We start from the raw sequence: 25,424 nt of genomic DNA, 5'->3' as shown, positions 1-25,424 counted from the left end.
AAGTAAGAAAAAGATTGTTTTCTTTTATACTTTTTGGTTTTGACCTATTGTCAGAGTTGTACCACTCCGGCAAGTCGGATCAGAATCCGGCGACTCTAGGATTTGGGGGAAACAGACAGGTTTCAGGATAAAATGTGGGAAAAATGGTAGACAGATGGAAAAATGGCTGAAATTGTGGGAAACTTCCCCTGACAAACATAGGAAAATTTTATCTTTATGTATCATTGGGATTCAGGTTACGGTTTGGAAAAGGTCACACTGTTATCAGAGACCCAAATCTCTGAAATTTCTGGATATTGGAATCTGTCAGACAGAAAAGAAATTTTTGGAAAAAATACTGAAACAGTTCAAAAAATCCCCAAATTTTGGGAAATGACAGGAAAATATGTTAGAAACAACTTTCATGTTAAAAGTTTTTGCATACAGGCTACGGATTGAACGTACTTGGTGCATTAGGGTCTGTCTACACCCTCACAAAGGAAAATCGAAATTTTCCCAGGGGTTTGGGAAATCCGATCTTCGACAGAGATCAAAACTAATTAGAAAAACCTCAAAATTTCCAGATCATTAGTAGATTCAATTATGAATCCACTGTGATTTTTGGAGGACAATCCAGATCTCCCACAAGTGTGGTGTCGGAGGTTCTTGTCTGCTAAAGCAGAAATTGAAAATTCAGAGAGATAGAAAACCCAATGTAGGGTTTGATTGATTTAGATGGGTTCCAAAACCCGAATTGAATCAAATTTTCGACAGTGATACAAAGACATATAAACCTAATTACTCTGAAATATATAGAATTTATTGATGAAAAACTGAACATGAAATGATAACTAGACTATCATATACGAATCAAGAATTTATTAACAAATGGACAAATAGCAACAATCATGAATTGGACATGCTATTTCTATGAAATAAACTAACTATAATGTTTAAAACAAATGAACAATATAAAAATAAAACTTAAAACGAAAAAAAAGGGAGATATGAACTCTTTTTTTTTATTTCTTTTGACTCTCGAAGTGAGAGGTTCAATCCATCGAATGGATGAACCTCATCACCCGTTTAGTCCCCATACATAAGATTATAATATTTCTATATTTATTAATTTAAAACCATGGCAAAAAAAACTTTCATGTAGCTGTAGATCTAATCCTTGGTTTGATTCAATATTTCCTATTATGAAAATGAGATTTAAAAACCCATATCAAGAGGCGACAAGGGTGAGTATCATAGAGCTTTAACGAGGACTAATGAAAAGGGTAAACACTCACCTTGGGGTCTTGCTGCAACAAATGGAGAAGGCTGCCTTGTTGCTGCTGGAGGAGGAAGTCTACCACTTGGAGGTTGAGGGTTGGAAGAGGCTAGAGCAATCGGTTGGGCGTCACCATGTGTGGTGGCTGAAGATGAAGACTTGGTTGCCGGCTATGGTGCAGCTGCTGGCTGAAGATGGCGTGGATCCCTGGTGGAGCTGGATGAAGGATGTAGCAAGGTGGGTTGTGGTGCAGCTGCTGGCTGAAGATGCAACAAGGTGGGTTGTGGTGCAGCTGCTGGCTGAAGATGGCATGGAAGAGATGTTGAACCGATGGAGTGGCTGCAACGATGGGGCTGGTACGACTGAGCTGGGCGTCCAAGGAGGTGGAGGCAGCTTCAATGGCTGGAAGTTGCAGCCAAGGGGAGAGCTGCTGTGGTAGGGCTGGAGCAGCCAAGGGGAGAGCTAAAGGGAGAGAGAGAAAGAGAGGCGTGAGATGAGAATCCCTCTTTGAGGCCACCGTCTTTTTCTTTTTGTATTAAACTTAGGTTTTGATCTAATCAAAACCTAAGTTTCCATTATTATCTAATGAGCCATACGTGAATGGCTATGGCTGCAGCCTTGGCTTTGAAAAAAATGGAAAGGAGGTAAGGAAGAAAGGGGAAAGAAGGAAGGGAAGGAAAAGGAAAGAAGAGGGGAAGAAAGGTGAGGGAAAGAGGAAGAAGGAAGGGAAGGGAAAGGAAAGAAGAGGGGAAGAAAGGTGAGGGAAAGAGGAAGAAGGAGGGGCTGGAAGCTACCATACGTGAGTGGAGGGAGAGGAAAGAAAGGAGGAAAGAAAGAAAGAAAGAAAGAAAAGAAAAAGGAAGAAGAAAGGAAGAAAAGAAAGAAAGAAGGAAAAGAAGAAAGAAAGAGGGAAAGAAAGGAAGGAGGAAAAGGAAAGAAAAGAAAGGAAATGGGCTGGGGTGGTCGACCCCCTTGTGGGTCCCACCTTAGGAAAAATAAAATAAGAAAATAAAATAAAAAAATAAAATAAAACAAAGAAAAAGGTAAAAAAAAATTCTTTTTTTTTTATAAATTAATACAAAAAATGCAAATAGATGGACCATCTCAGAGCGGGTCTAAATTCCACTTTTGAAATTCATTTTGACGATTAAAGGGGTAAAATAGTCTTTTCAGAAAATTTCTAGACGAAACGAGCTATTTTTTGCAGTTTTTGAAACGAGCTCGGATTTTGAAGTTCAATACCCCGTTGCGAAGCAAATCCAGCATAGATTTTGAAAATTCAATTTTGAAAGAAATTCAGATTATTTTTCTTGAGAAAATATTTCCAAATCTAGACTACCGGGGGTAAAAATGTTAATTTTGGAAACCCAGGGTTTGAAATTGATTTCTAAAAACTTTTAAAACTCAATCTGGATTGAAATTTATAAAACTGGAGTTCTGGACTTCGAAAATGGAATGAAATGGGATGAAATGTTATGAAATGCTGAGAAATTATATAAAATGATGAGAAATGACATGCAAAATGCAGACCCTGAATGAAGAATTTTAGATGTTAGACCCCGATTGGCAGTTGTACCAGTTCACAAAGCATTAAAATCGATAAAATTTGCAAAATAGCTCAAGAAATGGTTTTCGGAACTCTACTGGGTTAGAGTGACACTAAAAATTAGGGTTCGAGCTGGATTGAACTGAGATGAACTAGATTGAGTTGGATTCTAGAGTTTCAGAACTCAAATGAACTGACCAGTCACTGACTCAACTGACCTTTTCGACTGAATTTTCAAGAAAAGCTGCCATTTTTAGAGAAATGGTACGGAATGGTCACTGAAGTGAAGTAAATTACGAATTTGAGTTGGGTTTGAGCTAGAACAAAGGTCAGTAATACTGACATGAACTAAAATTGAAGCTCAAACACTAGCTCAATTGGCTGAACTCAGCTCAATTTCTGCTGAAAGAGCTGAAATTGACTAAAATGGGCTCCTGGACACTTGGAAATGGTTTTGAACTGGAACTGGAGCACTTCAGCTCCTGGTGAGCTCAAGTTAGACTTTGGAGAATATGATTGACTGTGAATGACTGACTCAGAGACAATTGGCTTGGATTTGAGTGAGAAATGAGCTCATTTCTGAAGAAATGATCCTATTTTGGCAAGAATTGTCAGAAATGAAAATGGCCTTCTCACCGTGAGCTCGGGTGAGCTTGAAATGACTCCTATTCTAAATGTTCTGACCTGACCAATGAGCTTGGTTGACTCCGACTGATTGGGGTCCGAGATGATCTAGGGGTAAAATGATAATTTTCCTAATAAAAATGGGTAAAGTGGTGATTTTCTGAAACTGACTCGGGGTTTGACTCCTACACTAACCTAAGAGGGTTGGCATTGCACGAGGAGGGTTGTTTAAGAATGAATGATGAAAATTTGGGGTGTTTACAGATGCCCCTCTTTGCTACTAAGCCGACTTAAGGCCGAGCTTAGTGGCAAAGAAAAACACACCAAATTTGGGCTATAAAAATGCTCTAGTTAAAAAGATCTGACTGGATATGAAGAAATTAGCCCTGATGGAAAATGGTAGATGTGAAATGAAGAATGAAGAAGAAAATTTTACTTCAAAAGGAAGTGAGATTCAGGCTTTGCCCTTAACCTGGATGGGACGGGAAATACCTCGTGTAGAAACAAAGCTCATGTTTGACCCTTAACCTGACCGGGAAACGAAATACCTCATCAAAATGAGGCTCAGGTTTGACCCTTAACCTGATTGGGAAATGAAATACCTCATCAAAATGAGGCTCAGGTTTGTACCCTTATCCTGATTGGGCGAAAAATGAAATACCTCATCAAAGGAGGCTCAGATTTTGTACCCTTATCCTGATTGGGTGGAAAATGAAATACCCCATTAAAGGAGGCTCAGGTTTTGTACCCTTATCCTGATTGGGCGGAAAATGAAATACCCCATCAAAGGAGGCTCAGGTTTGTACCCTTATCCTGATTGGGCGAAAAATGAAATACCTCATCAAAGGAGGCTCAGGTTTGTACCCTTATCCTGATTGGGCGGACAATGATGGGATTCTCGAAAGAAGAACCCATGATGGAATCTTCGGACTTCCGCACAATGAATCTGATAAGGGTTTTGCAAAATGATGAAATTGGGGTCCCTAAAGCTTGAAAAGGGATTTGATTTTGGGCGCCTCATTGCTGAGACTAAATAACTTTTGAAATTGGTGACCTTTTTCGAGGAAATGATCGGTGGCTTAACCTCAAGCCGAAATTGGACTGTCTATGGTGGGACAGTGGGGACAAAGGGAAGTGTGCGAATCTGAGAGCCCAGGCACTCAGATTATACCAAAGAAGAGAAGGAATCTTGAAAACTCCCGTTATCAAGTCCTAAAAGGGATAACGACTGATGTCAGGATGCGCCAAAGATGAACCTCAAGCTCTCGCTTTACGTCAGGATAGCTAGAAAATATTGTCAAAATGTTGAAAATTTGTTGTTGATTCAAAATAATTGGAAATGATGCACAATGTTATGAAAATATTCCCTCTTTTCTACTTGAAGTATTACCTCCGACTGGGCTTAACATCCGTAGAATCAGGATTCAAATTCAAATTGCTTGCAATTGACTTTCTTTCAAGGAAGCTATCAATTTCCTTGATATGAACATAAAAGAGAGTATTCTTGATTTTTTGAAAGCAATTGGTGAAAGAATATTGATAATAGAATTTTACAAAATTAAAGAAGATTCTTGACAGATTTGGCAATCTGATATCCTGGGATTCTTTTCTCATGATGATCTTTCTTCCCACTTTTTTTTTATTGGCAGAATTAGAGCTCTCTTGGGTTTTTGGGAATTACATCATCCTTTATTTCGGAGATGTCCTGACTTTTCTCTCTCTCTCTTTTTTTTGGAAGGGTACGTCACAAACTCCTTCATCTTGGAGATGCTCCGATCCTTCTTTTCTCTTAGGGATTATATTGACGGTTATTGGCTCTTTGGTTGAAAATCTCTTGATGATAGCAGAAATTAAATATCCTTTAGGGTTTGTCGGGAGGTCCATCGCAGTCGCCTTAATCTTGATGGTGATCTGAATTTTCCCTGGAAGAATCCGTCACAAACTCCTTCATCTCGGAGATGATCCAAATCTTCTTTGGCCCCGAGAATCTAACTCGCATAATTCGTCTTCATCTTGACGACAATTGAGAGATCCCTTTTGCAGATATTTAATTGCAGCTTAAACGATTGAGGAGATATGGAAATTGAATGGATTTTTCTGTGTCTCCCAGGATATTTCGACTGCTTTATTTTCCAAGAATGATCTTTAAAAATGTACCATTGACTGCGATCAATATCGATCACTTATGGCTTTGCAACAACATTGAATTTTCTTTGCTGGCCATATCGAGGATTTATTCTTCATCCTTTTGGTTGACCAATAGAAAGATTTTGAATTTTGAATCCTTTTTCGCGAAAGCTTTGTCCTTTCGGAAGTAATACTGAAGATATTCTAAGGTAATGTTTTTGTGCAATAAAGATTTTTGAAATCAACAAGTATTTAATGACAAATTGGCAAAATTTTCTTGAAATCTTTGGTGAAAGAAATTGCTTGAGGTCTAATTGACACATTCATGACCAAATTGAGTCCTGAAAAGACTCAGTAAAGATCAACTCGAAAGTTGAGTTTTGTTTTGACTTACCAGCTAGAAAGCAGGATTTGGGTTGACCGACCAGCTCGAAAGCAGGATTTGTTGACCGACCAGCTCGAAAGCAGGATTTTTTGACCGACCAGCTAGAAAGCAGGATTTGTTGACCGACCAACTCGAAAGCAGGATTGTTGACCGACCAGCTAGAAAGCAGGATTTGTTGACCGATCAGCTCGAAAGCAGAATTTGTTGACCGACCAGCTCGAAAGCAGGATTTGTTGATCGACTAGATCGAAAGCAGGATTTGTTGACTGACCAGCTCGAAAGCAGGATTTTGATTGAAAGACCGAATTTGAAATTGATTAACATTGATGAAGTTGTAACCCGAAGGCTTGGAAAGTGATAGATATTGATAAAGTTGTAACCCGAAGGCAAGAAAATGACTGAGGTTGGTAAGATTGTAACCCAAAGGCTTGATTTTGGAAATTGATTGACCCGAAGGTCAAAATTAGAAATTAGTTTACTGGGAATGACATGGGTTCAATTGAGAATGACATTGGTTCTCTGGGAACAACATGGGTTCAATTGAGAACGACATGGGTTCTCTGGGAACAACGTGAGTTCAATAGGGATTCAGCCTAAGAACTTGGATCAGGAGGACTTCAACCTACAAATCACATTTCAGAAAAATACCAATCCAAATGGGGTTCGACCTAAGGACTGTAAAGAATATTGGATCAGGAGGACTTTAACCTGCAGATCAATTTTTTGGCAGTGGGATTAGTTCCAAAGGGGTTCAACCTAAGAACCGGGGATCAGTAGGAATTCAACCTACAGGTCAAATTTTTGAGAATGAGATTGGTTCGAAAGGGGTTCAACCTAAGAACCACTGGGTTGAGAAGGACTTTTGTTCACAAAAGGGGTTTAACCTATGAGTCGTATTGGTTTGACAGGCGTTCAACCTACAAATCACATTGGTTCCACTGGGGTTCAACCTACGAACTATCAATTCCATAGGGATTTAACCTAGGGATTACATCGGTTCTGCAAGGGTTCGACCTACGAACTATCAATTTCATAGGGATTTAACCTAAGGACCACAGTTTAAGAAGGATTCAACTTGTGGGCTTTAAATGAACCAGGTGCTAAACTGGGTTTTGAAGGAAGATTCAAATCATAATTCAAATCTTCAAGGGAAAACTAAATGAATTGGGTTTTGAAAGAAGATTCGAGTCGGAACTTGGATCTTCTAGACCAATTACTAAATTGCAGAAAAGTTTGAGTAGGAGTTCAAACCTTTAAAGGAAAGCTAAGCAAATTGGATTTGGAAGAAAATTCGAGTCGGAACTCTAATTTTCTAGACCGATTCCAGGCATTTGAATTGGATTTGGAAGAAAATTTGAGTCGGAACTCTAATTTTCTAGACCAATTCTAGGACATTTGAATTGGATTTGGAAGAAAATTTGAGTCGGAACTCCAATCTTCTAGACCAATTCTAGGACATTTAAATTGGATTTGGAAGAAAATTTGAGTCGGAACTCTAATCTTCTAGACCAATTCTAGGACATTTAAATTGGATTTGGAAGAAAATTTGAGTCGGAACTCTAATCTTCTAGACCAATTCTAGGACATTTGAATTGGATTTGGAAGAAAATTTGAGTCGGAACTCTAATTTTCTAGACCAATTCAGAAGGGAAAGAAATTCGAGTTGAAACTCGAATCTCGGAGGAAAGAAAATTTGAGTCTTAACTCAAATCCCGCAAGAAGACTAGACCAGCATGGATTAGGTTTGAAAACATTAATCAGTAAACCAGATTTAGAAAGTTTGACCAATAAAAATTGGATTTTGAAAGTCCGACCAATAATAATTGGATTTTGAAAGATGTACCAGTGTGAATACCGGATTTTGAAAATGAACCAGTATAAGTACTGGGTTTTGAAAATGGATCAGTACGAATACTGTTTTTGGAAGAATTACCAGCACGAACACTGGATTTTGAAGATTTACCAGCACAAACACTGGATTTAGAAAATTTTACCAGCACGAACATTGGATTTTGAAAATCTTACCAGCACGAATACTGAATTTTGAAAATTTACCAGCACGAACACTGGATTTAGAAAATTTTACCAGCACGAACACTGGTTTTTGAAAATCTTACTAGCACGAACACTGGATTTTTGAAAATTTACCCAACTAATTCTGATGAGAGATTTTCAGTCTTCATCCTCACGATGACTTAGACAACTATCGGGGTCTCAGGATTTATCCCTTATCCTGAATGGGTAGTTCAGGTTTATCCCTTATCTTGAAGGGGAAATGAATTTGATGCAAATGAATGCATGTAAATGCAAATGAATGCAAATGTATGCAAAATGATGTAAATGAATGCATATAAATGCAAAATGAGAGATTTGTTTGATCCTGCCTGCATACAGAATGTTTTGAAGACAATTTTCAAAATAATGCCCTAGTATAACTGGGGAGTGAAATTTTGGATAAAAGGAAGATAATTGATGTTCGAAGAATGCTCTCCGACGGTAACAAAGCAACTGACTTTTGATCGATTCAGAGACTCTGAAGAGGGTCATTCCTCATGCAAGAACATTTTGCAGAGAAGGAGAATAAGAGGTGACATCAAGTTTATGAGGAAAATTGATAATTTTATTAATGCATTGAAGGAAAGATGACAAATCAAGGAAAGACAAATGGGATTGCATTATTCCTTCAAAATAATGAAAGCAAGATGAGAAATGGGAAAATGCTAGCATTGTCAGCTTCTTGAATGATTGAGAAAAAAGCTCAGTCAGGATGACTAGTCCTCCTTTTCATCTTCAACGAGGAGATTCTTATCAATGCAGTCTTGAACAATATTCTTGAAGACGAAACAATGCTCGGTATCATGACCCATTGTCCGATGAAACTTGCAGAATTGATCTTTAAACCTTCCCATGGTCACAGGAGGACCCGCTATCTTAGGGAGTCTAACCATCCCTTTGGCTATCATGTATTCCAGAACTTGCTCGAGCGACTGTTCTAAGGGAGTAAAATTATGGTCGTATCCCCAACTGTCATGCTTTGGTCTTCCTTGGGGTTTTAATTCTAGTTGGATGCTCGAGGGAGGGCTGTTATTTTGCTTGTTGATTTTTTCCTCTTGTCCTGTATGATTATCTTTGCTGGAATTTAGACTCCCTGATCCATCGGTGTGGTTCTTTCTGCCACCCCTTTTGCTTTTGCCATTGCTGTTGCCGAAGGCATTCACAGAGAATGTGAAGTTTGACTTCTTTTTGGTATCTGAATTGCTCTTTGAGAGTGTGAGATCATGCTGAGGAAGTAGAGATCAGGCCTCTCAAAGGTTGGGAGAAGTTATTCAGGATGACCGACAATGCATGCCCTTCTGATATCGGATCTTTCATTTGACTGTAGGTGGATCTCCATCTGTGGATAAAGTCTCTGGCCTTTTCAGTGTCCTTCTGCTTCAGATTGTAAAGATGATTCAGGGTGGGTGGCACCTCGGTATTGAACAAGAATTGCTCAATGAAAAGATTAACCACCTTGTCGAATTCCTTCAACTCAATGGGATTTATGTGCTCTCAATACCATTTGGTGGCAGTGCCCTCTAGACTGCGAGGAAAGCATCTAAACAAAGCACGATTGTCTCTCTTGAATCTTTTGCATTCTGCCAAGAACATAGCCAAGTGAGCCTTGGGATTGCCAGTCCCATCAAATTTGACAAATTTGCAAGAGAGATCTTCTAGGCTGTCATCTCCTTCCAGACTATCATAGAAATCTTCGCTTGTGAAAATCCTTTTGCCCTTGTCGCGGGCCTGCAGATCTCGAACTATCCTGACCATATCTTTGAACTGTGGTTGGTCAGAATCACTGATAGACTGATCTTTGAATCTATGGGCTGACCTTTGCCCCTGAGTAGACTTGCGGAGTATCTGCTGAGTCTCAATTTCTTCATCCGTGTCTCCCACTGATTCCTCTTCATCAGATGTATCTTCATGCTGGACATGCTTTTTAGATATCTTCACCTGCTTCTAGACTGTGTGACCCTCAACCTTCTGCTTGACCTGGGTCTGCTCTGTACTGGCTTCAGCTTGCTCTGCCAGCACCTTGCTCATCATTCTTTTGAACATGGCATACATCTGAGGATCGATGCCATCATCTGCTTGTTGACTTTGGTTTCTAGCAGATCGCAGAGAATCCATCTCTTGCTCGCTGCTACGGTTAGGGTACTAAAGCGACGTTGTTTTCTTCCCGGATCTAGTCTGAACCATTCCACGATACCGAAACTCTCTGTAAGACAAATGAGATGATTAAAATGAGGGAAAATTCTTGAAGACAATGACTTGGAGAATAGAATGAAAATAATGAATGAAGATCTGAAATTGGGTTGACAGTTTGAAGGATATCCCTTTACCAAGGATGGGATTATTGCTGGGATTGCGACAATTACATTGTTATTCCATGAGAGGAAATAAACAACCGAGATATGCCTTGTTACCTAGACGAGGTCGTCAACCATGAAGAAAAAGACATTTTTGAAGGAATATAATAAAGTAATGCATAATTGGTAATGAGCTTCCCTATGAACTTGGTAGATTATCTGAGAAGGAAGGCAGGAAGAATTTTTTTTTTCAGGGAAAAACATTCATCACAAAGGGCATATTGCATGAGAGTTCAGAAAATAACATTATGAAGAAAATGACCTCCAAATATAAGAAAAACTGATGATTTTATTGATGCCTTGGAGGAAGGATGACAAATTTAAAGAAAGCAACTGGAGACTACATTTATTCAGAGAAGCAAAAAGCAGAAATGATGGAAATGAGAAAGCATTGGCATTTGTCGTCTTCATGAATGATCAGGGAAAGGCTCGGTCAGAACGATTGATTGGTCTTCCTCTTTAACAAGAAGATTCTTGTCAACACAGTCTTGAACGATATTTTTGAAGACAAAGCATCACTCAATATCATGCCCCGTAGCTCGATGGAATTTGCAGAAGCGATCTTTCCATTTTCCTAGGGTGACCGGAGGATTAGCAATTCTTGGAAGCTTAACCATTCCTTTGCTCAGCATGTATTCAAGGACCTTTTCGAGGGGCTGATCTAGAGGAGTGAGCTTGCGGTCATAACCCCAACCTTCGTGCTTTGGCTTCTTTTGACTGCTTGCTTTTTGCTGAGAGCGGGATTGAAGGGGTTTGGCTAGGACGGTCGGTTGGACCACCATTTTGCTTTCCCCTAGAATATTCTTATTGACATGATCCTGAACTATATTCTTGAGGACAAAACAATTTTTTGTATCGTGTCCTATTGCACGGTGAAACTTGCAAAATTGTTCTTTGAATCTGCCCATGATTGACGGGGGATCGACGACTTTTGGTAAATGAACCATGCCTTTTGCAAGCAAATTTTTTAAAATAGTCTCAAGCTTCTGATCCAGAGGGGTGAACTTTCGATCAACGCTCCAGTCTTTGTGTTTTGGTTTTTCCTGCTCTTTCCCTTTATGATGGGGACTGGGCTGGAGAGGTTGATCATTCTGCCTGGCTGGTTCCTTTCTGGTGCTTGACTCGGGTAGCTCTAATAGCATTTTTGTCATCATTTTTTGAAACATCTTGTACATGACTGGATCAATGTCATCTTCACTTGTCTGGTCCTGTTTCTTGACTGGCCTCGAAGAACTCATCTCTTTGACACTGCTTGGTGTTGTTCTCTTTCCCGACCTTGTTTGAACCACGGTGAAAAAAATGCCAATGCTTTCTGCATAATAAAGGAATGGTTTAGACTGAAGAATTTTTGAGAGAAATTGAGATGATGCGAGAGATGTCTAAGGACTCAGAAAGAGACGGAAATCTGGCAGACCTGGAGAAAAAAAGTTTGACAAGATTTGAACATTTGAAAAATTGCAGGCAAGATCAAAATAAGGTTAGAAATTCGAGGTTCAGAGGAAAGGTAGGAAAAGGGAAATCGCTTGGACTTTTTGAGGAAAAATATGAGGTTTTGAAAATCATCCAGGGTTTTGATAAAACTGTTGGAAAAAAATAGATGAAATTTGGAAAATGATGTAAAAGGAAAATAAAAAAGAATTGAGAAATAAAAGAAGAATGCATTCAATCACATCCTGCACAAACGATTATGCACATACAACATTCCCTAAGAACCTGACTCTAAATGCATCAATTTTGAAAGAGTTGTAGGACCCTAATTCTGACTCTAGGCTCAGATCAACTGTGTCTAATCATGCTATGCCGATATATTCGAGCCGAGGCTCGATGTACGTGGCATAAAATTTATCTCCGGTTCTAGGCTTTTATTTTCCCAACATCCTTGAGCGCCTGCCGATATACGTTGGACTATGGACCTTGGTACGTGGCAGGGGGGCGTTAGCCCAAATAAGTGGCCCAGTTGTGAGGCTCCGTCCCGAACTATGGTTCTGGAAGAGAGCCCAGCAACGTGACGACCGGGTAGACATAGGTGGGGTGGTTTTTGAAATATGATCACATGCAGGCAAACAAAGGGCTCTAAGTCCTAAAGAGATAGAATTTTTGAAATATTTTTGAAGAAACAAGCATTGTTTTCATACAATTCCTAGATTGAGGAGTGTTGTATTTCAGACCTAAGTCTATGTAAGCATGATTCTCCTCAATATGGTCCTACCAAACCATGCCTAGTCTACATGCAATCCATGTCAGCTGGGTTCAAGTCTAGGCTCCTAGGTTCACATGATATCAGAAATTAAAAGCTGACATTCCATAGAACACAATTTTGATAATTGAACTAAGTCAAGCACACAATTGATCAGGCGAAGACAGGTCCCATCACGGTCGCCAAACCTGTTATCATTGCAAAATTTTTTCTCCTATCTTGCGAGAGTGAAACGAATTTCGCGAGTCAAACTCGACCAAAGTTTTGAAAATTGTTTTGAAAATTAACTCGCCTCAGTTTTGAAAATTTGTGGGAAAATTCCGTGGAATGGGATCCGCCTGTCGGTACGAGATTCAACCGTTCTTGGCTCCTTTACCAGGGGTAATTGAACCAAGGACCAATTATGTGCTTTAACTCGACTCAAATATCTAAATTATGCTCTAGTTTTCCTAGAATGCACAAAGAATGAGGCTTGTGCTATGAAATTTTGAAAATAATGCAAGTTTTGAAAGAATGATGTTTGCTTTGGAAAATTGAAATGCATTTGGAAAATGATTGGAAAAGTGCTTGAAATTGGAATTCCTGGGAAAATCATTGAATTTCATTGGAAATCTGAAATTTGCATTGGAAAGTGTTTTCTCAGGAAAACTTGAACTTTGGAAAATCGATTTTGAGATTTGGAATTTGTTTTTTTAAGAAAATGGATTTGAGAATTCTGAGAAAATCAAGAAATTCATTAGAAAAGGATTTTTTTTGAAATGGAAAACAGATTCTCAGGAAACTGGATCCTTAGGAAAATGGGAAATCTGGGAAAATCAATTTCTGAAAATTATGGATTTTAAAATTTGAGAATTTTAAAACATTGGAAAATCTTGGTTTGAACTTAGGAAATGCTGTGAAATGTCATTTGAAAATTTAGAGTTCTGAGAAAATCAAATCTTGAGAAAGACTTGGAAATTTATGAGAAAATTGATTTTTCTGAAATTGAAATTGGAAAATGAATTTGAAAATAATGCAATTTGAATGATATGAATGAATGAATATGAATTTGAAAGGGAATTTCATTGAGGAATTGGGAAATCCTTTTGAAACTTTGAGAAATGCAGTGCATCTTTGAAGTTAGCCTAAGAGTGTAGGCTGAATATGGCTAATATGAAGATCATAAATCTTGGTTTTCTTCGTATTCTGACTATGGCCAAAAATACGAATCCCACCGAGTTTATAAACTCCATAAGAACTTGTGCACGTGCCATTCGTGTCAACCATAGTGAATTTGAAATAAATGCACATGAATCATACATCAAATATTGAAATTTGCAGAAATTAAACTATATGCAATGCAACCTTATTCTAAGCAAAAATGTAACTCTTATTCCAAATTATTGCATTGCTTTTTACATTGAATTGAATAAAATAAAGAAATAAAATAACTAAGCCTTCTTCTTGAATGTTCCTGCAAAACTAGAAAACAAGGTTAGCACAAAAATATAGGTTTTTCTGAATTTATCCAAAAATATGGAAAATTATTGGATATTATTCAGATATAAACCCAAATTCATACCCCCTTTCATATAAACATGATAAATAGTAAATAAATTTTGAAAATAAACTTGATAATTCAAAATTGGGGTCAAAATGACCAAAATTCCCCTGATGACCTTGAAATCAGGGTTTTTTGAAAGAAATTTTGTGAAATTTGAAAATTTGAAAATCAAATGGAATAAATCAAATACAATATGATGAAACATGATGATATGCATGAAAATTTTTGAAATTAAAGATTGAAATTTCGAAATATAGGTCAAAATGACCAAAATACCCCTGATAACAAGACTATGGCCTTGAAACCAAGGTTTTCTGAAATAAATTTTGCAAAAATGAAAAATGTGAAATGCAAATGACATTTAAATTAACCCTAATATGATTCTACATGCTCATGTACATTATAAAAACCCTAAAATGGCGAAAATATCATAAAATATCAAATTTAGCCTGATTTTCGCTTCTGAATTTAAAGATAAACTAACACATGGAGCAAATGAACTTGAAATTAAGCGAAATTTGTCATGGACACCTAAAATATCTCTAAAAATAGAATTGAGCTCAAAAATATAATTTTTTTGTATTTTCTTAATATGGAAAATAGCTAAAATCCTAAGAAAATCTAAATTTTGCCTAAAATGCTGATTCTAAAGAGGATTTTGGATATCAAACTTCCATAAAAAATTTGCAAATTTTAAGTAGTGACAGAGGACAGTAAGGCAAAGATTTTTTCCTTTTACACTTTCTAGTTTTGACCTATGGTCAGAGCTGTACCACTCCGGCAAGTCGGATCGGAATCCGACGACTCTAGGATTTGGGGGAAACAAACAGGTTTCGGGATAAAATGTGGTAAAAATGGTAGACAGATGGGAAAATGGCTGAAATTGTGGGAAAATGTCCCTGACAGACAGAGAAATTTTTTATCTTTATGTATTATTGGGATTCGAGTTACGGTTTGGAAAAGGTCACACTGTTATCAGAGACCCAAATATCTGAAATTTCTGGATATTGGAATCTGTCAGACAGAAAAGAAATTTTCGATAAAAATACTGAAACAGTTCCAAAAATCCCCAAATTTTGGGAAATGACAGGAAAATATGTTAGTAACAACTTTAGTGTTAAAAGTTTTTGCAGACAGGCTACGGATTGAACGGACTCGGTGCATTAGGGTCTGTCTACACCCTGACAAAGGAAAATCAAAATTTTCCCAGGGGTCTGGGAAATTCAATTTTTGACAGAAGTCAAAACTAATTGGAAAAACCTTAAAATTTCCAGATCATTATGAATCTTTGAACTAATTATGAATCCACTGTGATTTTTGTAGGACAATCCGGATCTCCCACGAGGGTGGTGCCGGAGGTTCTTGTCTGCTAAAGCAGAAATTGAAAATTCAGAGAGACAGAAAACCCAATGTAGGGTTTGATTGATTTAGATGGGTTCCAAAACCCGAATTGAATCAAATTTTCGATAGTGAGACAAAGACATATAAACCTAATTACCTTGAAATATATAGAATTTATTTACGAAAAACTGAACATGAAATGATAACTAGACTATCATATATGAATCAAGAATTTATTAACAAATGGACAAATAGCAACAATCATGAATTGGACATGCTATTTCTATGAAATGAACTAACTATAATGTTTAAAACAAATGAACAATATAAAAATAAAACTTAAAACGAAAAAGAAAAGGGAGATATGAACTCTCTTTTTTTTATTTCTTTTGACTCTCAAAGTGAGAGATTCAATCCATCGAATGGATGAACCTCATCACTCATTTAATCCCCATACATAAGATTATAATCTTTCTACATTTATTAATTTAAAACCATGGCAAAAAAAACTTTCATGTAGCTGTAGATCTAATCCTTGGTCTGATTCAATATTTCCTATTACGAAAATGAGATTTAAAAACCCATATCAAAAGGCGACAAGGGTGAGTATCATAGAGCTTTAAGAGGACTAATGAAAAGGGTAAACACTCACCTTGGGGTCATGCTGCAGCAAATGGAGAAGGCTGCCTTGTTGCTGCTGGAGGAGGAAGTCTACCACTTAGAGGTTGAGGGTTGGAAGAGGCTAGAGCAATCGATTGGGCATCACTTTGTGTGGTGGTTGAAGATGAAGACTTGGTTGGCGGCTGTGGTGCAGCTGCTGGCTGAAGATGGCATGGATCCTTGGTGGAGCTGGCTGAAGGATGCAGCAAGGTGGGCTGTGGTGCAGCTGCTGGCTGAAGATGCAGCAAGGTGGGATGTGGTGTAGCTGATGGCTGAAGATGGCGTGGAAGAGATGCTGAACCGATGGAGTGGCTGCAACGATGGGGCTGGTACGACTGAGCTGGGCGTCCAAGGAGGTGGAGGCAGCTTCAATGGCTGGAAGTTGCAGCCAAGGGGAGAGCTGCTGTGGTAGGGCTGGAGCAGCCGAGGGGAGAGCTAAAGGGAGAAAGAGAAAGAGAGGCGTGAGATGAGAATCCCTCTTTGAGGCAGCCGTCTTTTTCTTTTTGTATTAAACTTAGGTTTTGATCTAGTCAAAACCTAAGTTTCCATTATTATCTAATGAGCCATACGTGAATGGCTATGGTTGCAGCCTTGGCTTTGAAAAAAATGGAAAGGAGGTAAGGAAGAAAGGGGAAAGAAGGAAGGGAAGGAAAAGGAAAGAAGAGGGGAAGAAAGGAGAGGGAAAGAGGAAGAAGGAGGGGTTGGAAGCTACCATACGTGAGTGGAGGGAGAGGAAAGAAAGAAAGAAAAGAAAAAGGAAGAAGAAAGGAAGAAAAGAAAGAAAGAAGGAAAAGAAGAAAGAAAGAAGGTTAAGAAAGGAAGGAGGAAAAAGAAAGAAAAGAAAGGAAATGGGCTGGGGTGGTCGACCCCCTTGTGGGTCCCACCTTAGGAAAAATAAAATAAGAAAATAAAATAAAAAATAAAATAAAACAAACAAAAAACAAAGAAAAAGGTAATTTTTTTTTTTATAAATTAAAACAAAAAATGAAAATGGATGGACCATCTCAAAGCGGGTCTAAATTCCACTTTTGAAATTCATTTTGACGATTAAAGGGGTAAAATAGTCTTTTCAGAAAATTTCTAGACAAAACGAGCTATTTTTGGCAGTTTTTTAAACGAGCTCGGATTTTGAAGTTCAATACCCCGTTGCGAAGCAAATACAACATAGATTTTGAAAATTTAATTTTAAAAGAAATCCAAATTATTTTTCTCGAGAAAATAATTCCAAATTTAGACTCCCGGGGGTAAAAATGTTAATTTTGGAAACCCAGGATTTGAAATTGATTTCTGAAAACTTTTAAAACTCAATATAGATTGAAATTTATAAAACTAGAGTTCTGGACTTCGAAAATGGAATGAAATGTTATGAAATGCTGAGAAATGATATGAAATGATGAGAAATGACATGTGAATTGCATACCCTGAATCAAGAATTTTGGATGTTAGACCCCGATTGGCAGCTGTACCAGTTCACAAAGCACTAAAATCAATAAAATTTGCAAAATGGCTCTAGAAATGGTTTTTCAGACTCTACTGGGTTAGAGTGACACTGAAAATTGGGGTTCAAGGTGGATTGAACTGAGATGAACTAGATTGAGCTGGATTCTAGAGTTTCTGAACTCAAATGAACTGATCAGTCACTGACTTAACTGACCTTTCCGACTGAATTTTCAAGAAAAGCTGCCATTTTTAGAGAAATGGTACGGAATGGTCATTGGAGTGAAGTGAATTACGAATTTGAGCTGGGTTTGAGCTAGAACAAAGGTCAGTAATACTGACATGAACTAAAATTGAAAATCGAACACTAGCTCAATTGGCTGAACTCAGCTCAATTTCTGCTGAAAGAGCTGAAATGGACTAAAATGGGCTCCTAGACACTTGGAAATGGTTTTGAACTGGAACTGGAGCACTTGAGCTCCTGGTGAGCTCAAGTTAGACTTTGGGGAATATGACTGACTGTGAATGACTGACTCAGAGACAATTGGCTTGGATTTGAGTGAGAAATGAGCTCATTTATGAAGAAATGATCCCATTTTGGCAGGAATTGTCAGAAATGAAAATGGCCTTCTCACCGTGAGCTCGGGTGAGCTTGAAATGACTGATATTCTAAATGTTCTGACCTGATCAATGAGCTTGGTTGACTCCGACTGATTGGGGTCCGGGATGACCTAGGGGTAAAATGGTAATTTTCCTAATAAAAATGGGTAAAGTGGTGATTTTCTGAAATTGACTCGGAGTTTGACTCCTACACTGACCTAACAGGGTTGGCACTGCACGAGGAGGGTTGTTTGAGAATGGATGATGAAAATTTAGGGTGTTTACAACGATGGGATTGTATCTTTACAAGAATATAACCCATACATGGTAAAAACACAAACAGATTCAAGCCGATTCTGAATGTCTTTGTGACAAACAATCCGAATGGAAAACAGACAGAACGAGATGAAAGGATCGTGCCCCAATGAAAAAAAACTATAATAAACAGAGTAAATAAGCAAAATCTATTGATGAAACATATTATAGTAATGGATCAAAAATAACTATAGGCAATGAAAAAGAACATATGGTGAGTGATTCATTCACCTGTATGACTTTTTTAGTAATTCCCAAGCTGTATTAACCAAAACAGGAAGACCATTCCTGTAGGGAAGACTCATGATTTGGCGTACTTATGTGTTGAGATTGAAATCTACGATATTCTCAACTTATGGGAATAACATTAGCATTTCCATGGTTTTGGGTGCCGCGCCTGCGGACCCGATACAAAAATACTGAACAGTGTTCGTGACTTGTAACCAACGTAGGCTCTATGTACACAGAGTTTGCAATAGTGCTCACCCGTTTACACAACTAGTCAACCTAAACGGAAACCAAGGTGTAAGTATTTCTCAAGGAGTGCGACACACTTACGTGTCAAGAGCGAATTCTTGAAATAACCCATCTAATGGGGATTACATTGGCTTTTCCACGATTTGGGGTGCCACGCCTGCGGACACGAAACAAAGCATCGGACAATGTCCGTGACTCGTATTCACATTGGAGGGTAAGTAGCCATGGACACATTTGGACAAAGCACGAGGGTGCCATCAGTCCATTTGGTTTCCCGCAGGTAGTCGCACCGAAACATCCGACTCCACTAAGTGTGTGTATATATATATATATATATATATATAAACACACATATATACATGTTACACATGTATATATACACGTGCACCAGCGCACACAGCTAGCCGGTTGTTGCAACCAAAAACTCATACTTGGGGTCTTCAATGATTGCAATGATGCGAGATAAAAAGTGATCGAGTCTGGCCATTCGGGCTAGACCGTAACTGTCTTTTCGCTACGCTCAAGGGTCTTGACAAGGTCAGCTTATCATCGATGGTGTCAGCAAGCCAACGGTACCGAATCTGCGAGGGACCCGGGGCAAGAGAGTTGCGGGCCTACTGCCCAATAATGGGTTTACAAGAATATGCAGGTCTGGTCCTCCGAACCAGACTGCTAGGTCCACAAAAGGTCTTGGTCTGACTCACGGTTCGGACCCGACTCAATAGGTAGTTCGGTTAGGTCTGAAATGGTCTGCCAAAATGGCAACCACTGGTAACCTCGCGGTGCTGGGGTGCCAAAGGGGTTAGAATTTGGGTCTAGTCCGTAGGACCAGACTTCGCTGTTAAGGCTCACAAAGGTCTGAACCTTTGGTTCATACCTGAATCGAAGAGGTTCAACCGCTGGATGGCCCGGGTGCCTAGCACCTCATGGCTCGCACCCGACTCCAAAAAAAAAAGGAACCGGACCGGCACAAAGTGCCACGGCCTGGCTGGGGTCTGGCCCATGAACCAGACAGCCCAGCCTGCTGTGGCACTGGTCTGAACCCACGATTCAGACCATTACCCCAGCCAAAATGCCTGCTAAAAAAAAAGTCTGGGCGACCAAGCTGAGCGTGCGGGCAACTCGCAGGGTGCCCAGCTCCAACCCAAGGAAAAGCATGGGTTAGCTAAAGGGTCTGGTCTGCTGGACCAGACCTTGCGACCTTCCACACCCACGAGCCTGCGCACATGAGCTCGAACAACCGTGCTAAAGGGGTCGGGCGCCTGTTACAGGCTCTTCCAACCGGCTACACCATTCGGGTGCTCGGGGCCCCCGGGTGACCCACAATGCCAAAACCCAACAACAAGAAGAAAAAAAAAATAGGGCCAACGGCCCTGTCTCGGATGAAACCTGGACAAGGTGCCAGGGAGGCCCTACCAGTCCCAAATGCTGTGGGACTGGGTCCGAACCCAGCACTCTTAATACCAAGGAAGAAGATGGTGGCTGCGGTTCACCACCCGCAGCACAGCTGCACTCCAAGAGGTGCCAAAATGAGCTAGGTGCATCTGGACGAGCCCAGCTCGGTCCAGAGCACACCCAGCAAGGCCAACGTGTTCCGGAGCCAGCCACCAAACCCAGCAACTAGAGAAATAAGCACCAACAAGAAGAAAAAGAAAAAGAAGTTTCAGCAAAGCTCACGACTAAAAAAAAATCAAAAGAATGCAGCAGCATGGGTAACGACACAAGTCATCGAAAGTAAATGAAAACATGGGGTCAAATAGAAACTTATCCAGCTAATCCACCAATGGAGCACGCATTCATAGATGCCATGTAAAACTCGCAAAATTTCAATAATTATCAAAATAAATAAATATTACCATTCTTGAAAATAAATACGATAAAGTGATATAGAGTCGATCCAAATGGATCTTGTATCCAAACTGGATCAAACGGATCCAGGATTTTGGATTCGGATACAATGTATGGATTCAGATCTTGGATGGATCTGAAACCCGATTAGAATCCAAATTTTAGTTTTCAATTACAACTAAATTCGCAAAGCACTTTTCTAAAGTTTCATCTCTTGCGAATATCGCCCTCGTTATGACCATATCCGATTGATATACGGTTTTTAGTAATTCACATGAAATAACGAGGTTTTTTCCTCGTTTGGGTCCCAAATTCGGGGATTGACTAGTCTTAGATTTTATAAATTTGACTTATGATTCTCGAAAATTGATTCCTCATAAATAGTACTCTTGCCACTTCATACATCTTACTTATGCGAGTTCGGACCTCGCTCATCAATAAGATATATATATATATATATATATATATATATATATATATATATATATATATATATATATATATATATTGAAAAAAAAATCCTAGGATTGGGATTTATGGGCAAAAGATCTCACAAAAATACTATCTTCATTAAGGGAATTCATTAAAAGCTTCTACCATCTGTCTTTCTCCTTTTCATTCATTTGATTTTTGCAGTTTGTAGGGACAATGTCCCATTTCAGTTCATTTTGTCATCATTTCATTTTAAGTCTTGAATAAAGCTATCAATTTTCTCGTCTATCTGGATGTCATCTTTCTCTTACTCCTCTGCAATTTGTCCTCAAAATTCATTGTTCTTATTCTCTTTCATTTCATGCAATTTATGTCATAATGAATGAACTTTTTCTAAAAAGCTATTCCTTTTCAAAATTTCAGAATGTCTTCCCAATCAATAAAGAGAATAGTCATCAATTCTTCGATCACATCGAAACCTGCAAAGATTTATCGGGTCAGGGCAAGAGCGGAGGATAGTAAGGTCACAAAGCAGCCAGAAGAAATGGCAGAATTTGATTCATCGCTTCCAGAGTTGCCAGAATTTGCAGCGATTCAGAAACAAGATGAGCTATCGACCCTAGTTCAGGATCCAACTGAAGACATCAACATTGGTTCAGAAGATAGTCCTAAAATTCTCAAGATCGATACCAGCCTAAGCACAGATGAGAAGGAAAAGCTCATCGATTTTCTCAAGCAGTATCAAGAAGTGTTCGCATGGACTTATGAGGATATGCTAGGGTTAGATCCTAAATTGGTGGAACATCACCTTGTTTTGAAGCCTGATGCGAAGCCAGTTAAGCAGAAGTTAAGGAAAATGGATCCTCGAATCGAGCAGCAGGTGAAAGAAGGGCTGGAGGATTTGCTTAAAGCAGGGTTCATTCGAGCAATAGATTATCCAGATTGGTTGGCAAATATCGTAGCAGTTCTCAAGAAGAATGGTAAAGTTTGAATCTGTATCGACTTCGGTGATCTCAATAAGGCTACTCCAAAGGATGACTATCTGCTCCCAAATATTGATCTCTTGGTCTATAGCACGGCCGGTCACGCCATGTTCTCTTTTATGAATGGATACTCAGGATATAATCAAATCAAACTGGCCGCTCGTGACCAATCCAAAACAACATCTTTCACTATGCCATGGGGCACTTTCTGTTACACAGTCATGTCGTTTGGGCTCAAGAATGTCGGAGCAACCTATCAACAGCCCAACGACTAAGAAGATGGATATAATTTCAGCACTTGGCAAGATGAAAGTATTTGAAAAACCTATAAGGTCATCCCCTAAGAAATTAAAAGGAATTCCTTAATCAGTTCATCAAACCCATGCCTGAAAAGGGAGAAATTTCAACTCAAAAGCCACTGATTGCTTTGTCCAATGTTTCAATTTTGGACTTAGCTAAAAGTTCTTGCAAGCATCAACAAGTACTGGACGAACTACTGCGGAAAATTAAAGTCAAACCCAGTACCACGCCTGAAGACATGGCTCAAATTATGAATTCAGCCATGACAAATGCGCCAATCACCTTCTCAGATGAGGACCTTCCAAAGCCTCTCACCTTTCATAACAATGCCTTGTACATCGTCGTTCGAGCAAGAAGAATGACAGTGCCCCATGTGCTAGTCGATGGAGGCAGCAGCCTCAACATATGTCCTGAGATGACAGCAAAGGCACTAGGCATCAAGGAGGAAGAATACATTTCAGATCCTATCACCATATATGGATTTGACAACCATGGTCAGATGGCGAAAGGAAAGATCTTCTTAGAAGTATTCATCAATTACTCAGTGCATTAAGTGCTCTTTCACGTGGTTAATGTACCACCCACCTATAATTTGCTTCTCGGAAGACCCTGGATCCATAATACAAATGCAGTGCCTTCCACTCTTCATCAATGTATAAAGTGGTCCAAAGGTGGGATTATCGCAACTATATTGGGAGAGGACCCAGAAGAAAGGCTCCTGCAGCCCATGATTCCTAGACCCGCATTCACTGCAGATATCCCTAGCATCAGGGAAAGAGAAGAAGTCAGCCTCGGAGAAAGTCTAGAAATACTCCAGACATCAGAGTCATCTCTGCAAACTATAGCCATGACCCGATGGAGAGGTCCTAAATTCTTCAAGATTGGAGGTCGGATCAACTACAGCACTCTCAAAGATCATCTGTTGTTTCTGCAGTTCATGAAAGCAAGAAAGGGATTCGATTTACTTCTGAAGCATGGTTATCAACCCTTCAAAGGACTGGGCAAAAATGAAAATGGTCGCATTGAACCAATGATTCTGAAGCATCATCATCACAGAGCAGGACTGGGATTTTCTGGCAAAAGCTCACCAAAGAAGACTGTTTTTGTTAAGAGGCCACATTGAGAATCATTTTTGTATTTCCTTTCTATTCTTTTCAAAATAAATGTCTCATTCTATCAATGTCTTTGATCAAAGTCAAAATCAATAAAATTTCAAGTTTCTTTGCCTATCTGGATGCCATATGTTTTCTTTCTCTCTATCTCCTAATTTTATAATTCCAATGTCATTTTATGCATGGTTCTTTTCAAATGTTGTTTGTCTTATGATGGGCGATTTTACCCGAATCAAATTTTTTATCCAAAATTTCAGAATGTCCTCCCAAACAATCAAGAAACTCGTTCTCAATCCAAAGGCTTTCCAGAAATCGATAGCAATTCACCGAGTCAAAGCGAGCACAGAAGATGGCAAGGTTGCAAAGCAGTCAGATGATTATGCAGAATTGATCAATCTCTTCAAGAATTGCCAGAATTTTTCTCAGTTCAGAAGCAAGACAAACCATCTACTCTACTACAAGATCCGACTGAAGATGTCAATATAGGTTCGAAAGACAATCCCAAGATTCTCAAGATCGATACCAGTCTAAGTTCGGAAGAGAAGGAAAGGCTCACTAATTTTCTCAAGCAACATGAAGAAGTGTTTGCATGGACATATGAAGATATGCCAGGTTTAGACCCAAAATTGGTCGAACACCGCCTCGTTTTAAAGCCAGATGCTAAGCCAGTCAAGCAGAAGCTGAGAAAAATGGATCCCAGAATAGAACAACAAGTCAAAGAAGGACTCGAATATCTGCTCAAAGCAGGATTCATTCGAACTATTAACTACCCAGATTGGTTAGCCAATATTGTCATTGTTCCAAAGAAAAGTGGCAAAGTGAGGATTTGCATAGACTTCAGAGATCTCAATAAAGCAACTCCGAAGGATGATTATCCACTTCCAAGTATTGATCTTCTAATCGACAACACTGCAGGACATGCTATGTTCTCTTTTATGGATAGACATTCCGGCTACAATCAAATTAAGTTAGCCGCCCACGACCAATCAAAAACTTCCTTTACTATGCCTTGGGGTACTTTCTGCTATACGGTTATGCCTTTCGGGCTTAAGAATGCTGAAGCAACATATCAACGTGTGATGGCCGTCATCTTTCGTGATTAGATGCGCAAAATCATGGATGCATATGTTGATGATATCCTCGTAAAATCCAAAGAGGAAGAAGATCACATCGAAGCACTTGATCAAGTGTTTAAGCGACTTATTCTTTATAAGCTAAGACTTAACCCTCAAAAGTGTGTTTTTGGAGTCGAATCAGGCAAACTGTTGGGTTTTCTGGTCAGCAAAAAGGGAATTGAAGTTGTCCCAGCCAAAGCAAAGGCTATCATTGATATGCCACCCCCAACTAATCTCAAAGAATTGCGTAGCCTTCAGGGACGCATGCAATCAATTCGACGATTTATTTCCAACTTGGCAATGAGATGCGAGCCTTGCAATCACTTGCTCAGAAAAGGAGTGAAATTCGAATGGGGACCAGAATGTCAGCAATCATTCGATCGTATCAAGAAGTATCTTCTCAATCCTCCCATCTTGAAGCTGTCAGAATTGGGAAAACCCCTTTTGTTATACATCTCAGTCAATCAAGTCGCATGCGGCGGATTCTTGGCACAATATAAAGAAGGCAGCTTGATAGAACACACCATTTATTATGTGAGTAAGACTTTCATAGACTATGAAAAGAAACACTCTCAAATAGAGAAGACCTGCCTAGCTCTGGTATGGATGTGTCAGAAGTTAAGACACTATCTGCTAGCATCTGAAGTCAAAATCCTGTCCAAACTCAATCCTCTTAAGTACATCCTAGAGCAACCTTTCCTCAGTGGAAGGGTCGCCA

The sequence above is a fragment of the Nuphar pumila genome, chromosome 1, assembly GCF_984573655.1.
Source record: "Nuphar pumila chromosome 1, dmNupPumi1.hap1.1, whole genome shotgun sequence".
Lineage (NCBI taxonomy): Eukaryota > Viridiplantae > Streptophyta > Magnoliopsida > Nymphaeales > Nymphaeaceae > Nuphar > Nuphar pumila.
Note: the sequence above shows the minus strand (reverse complement) of the source record.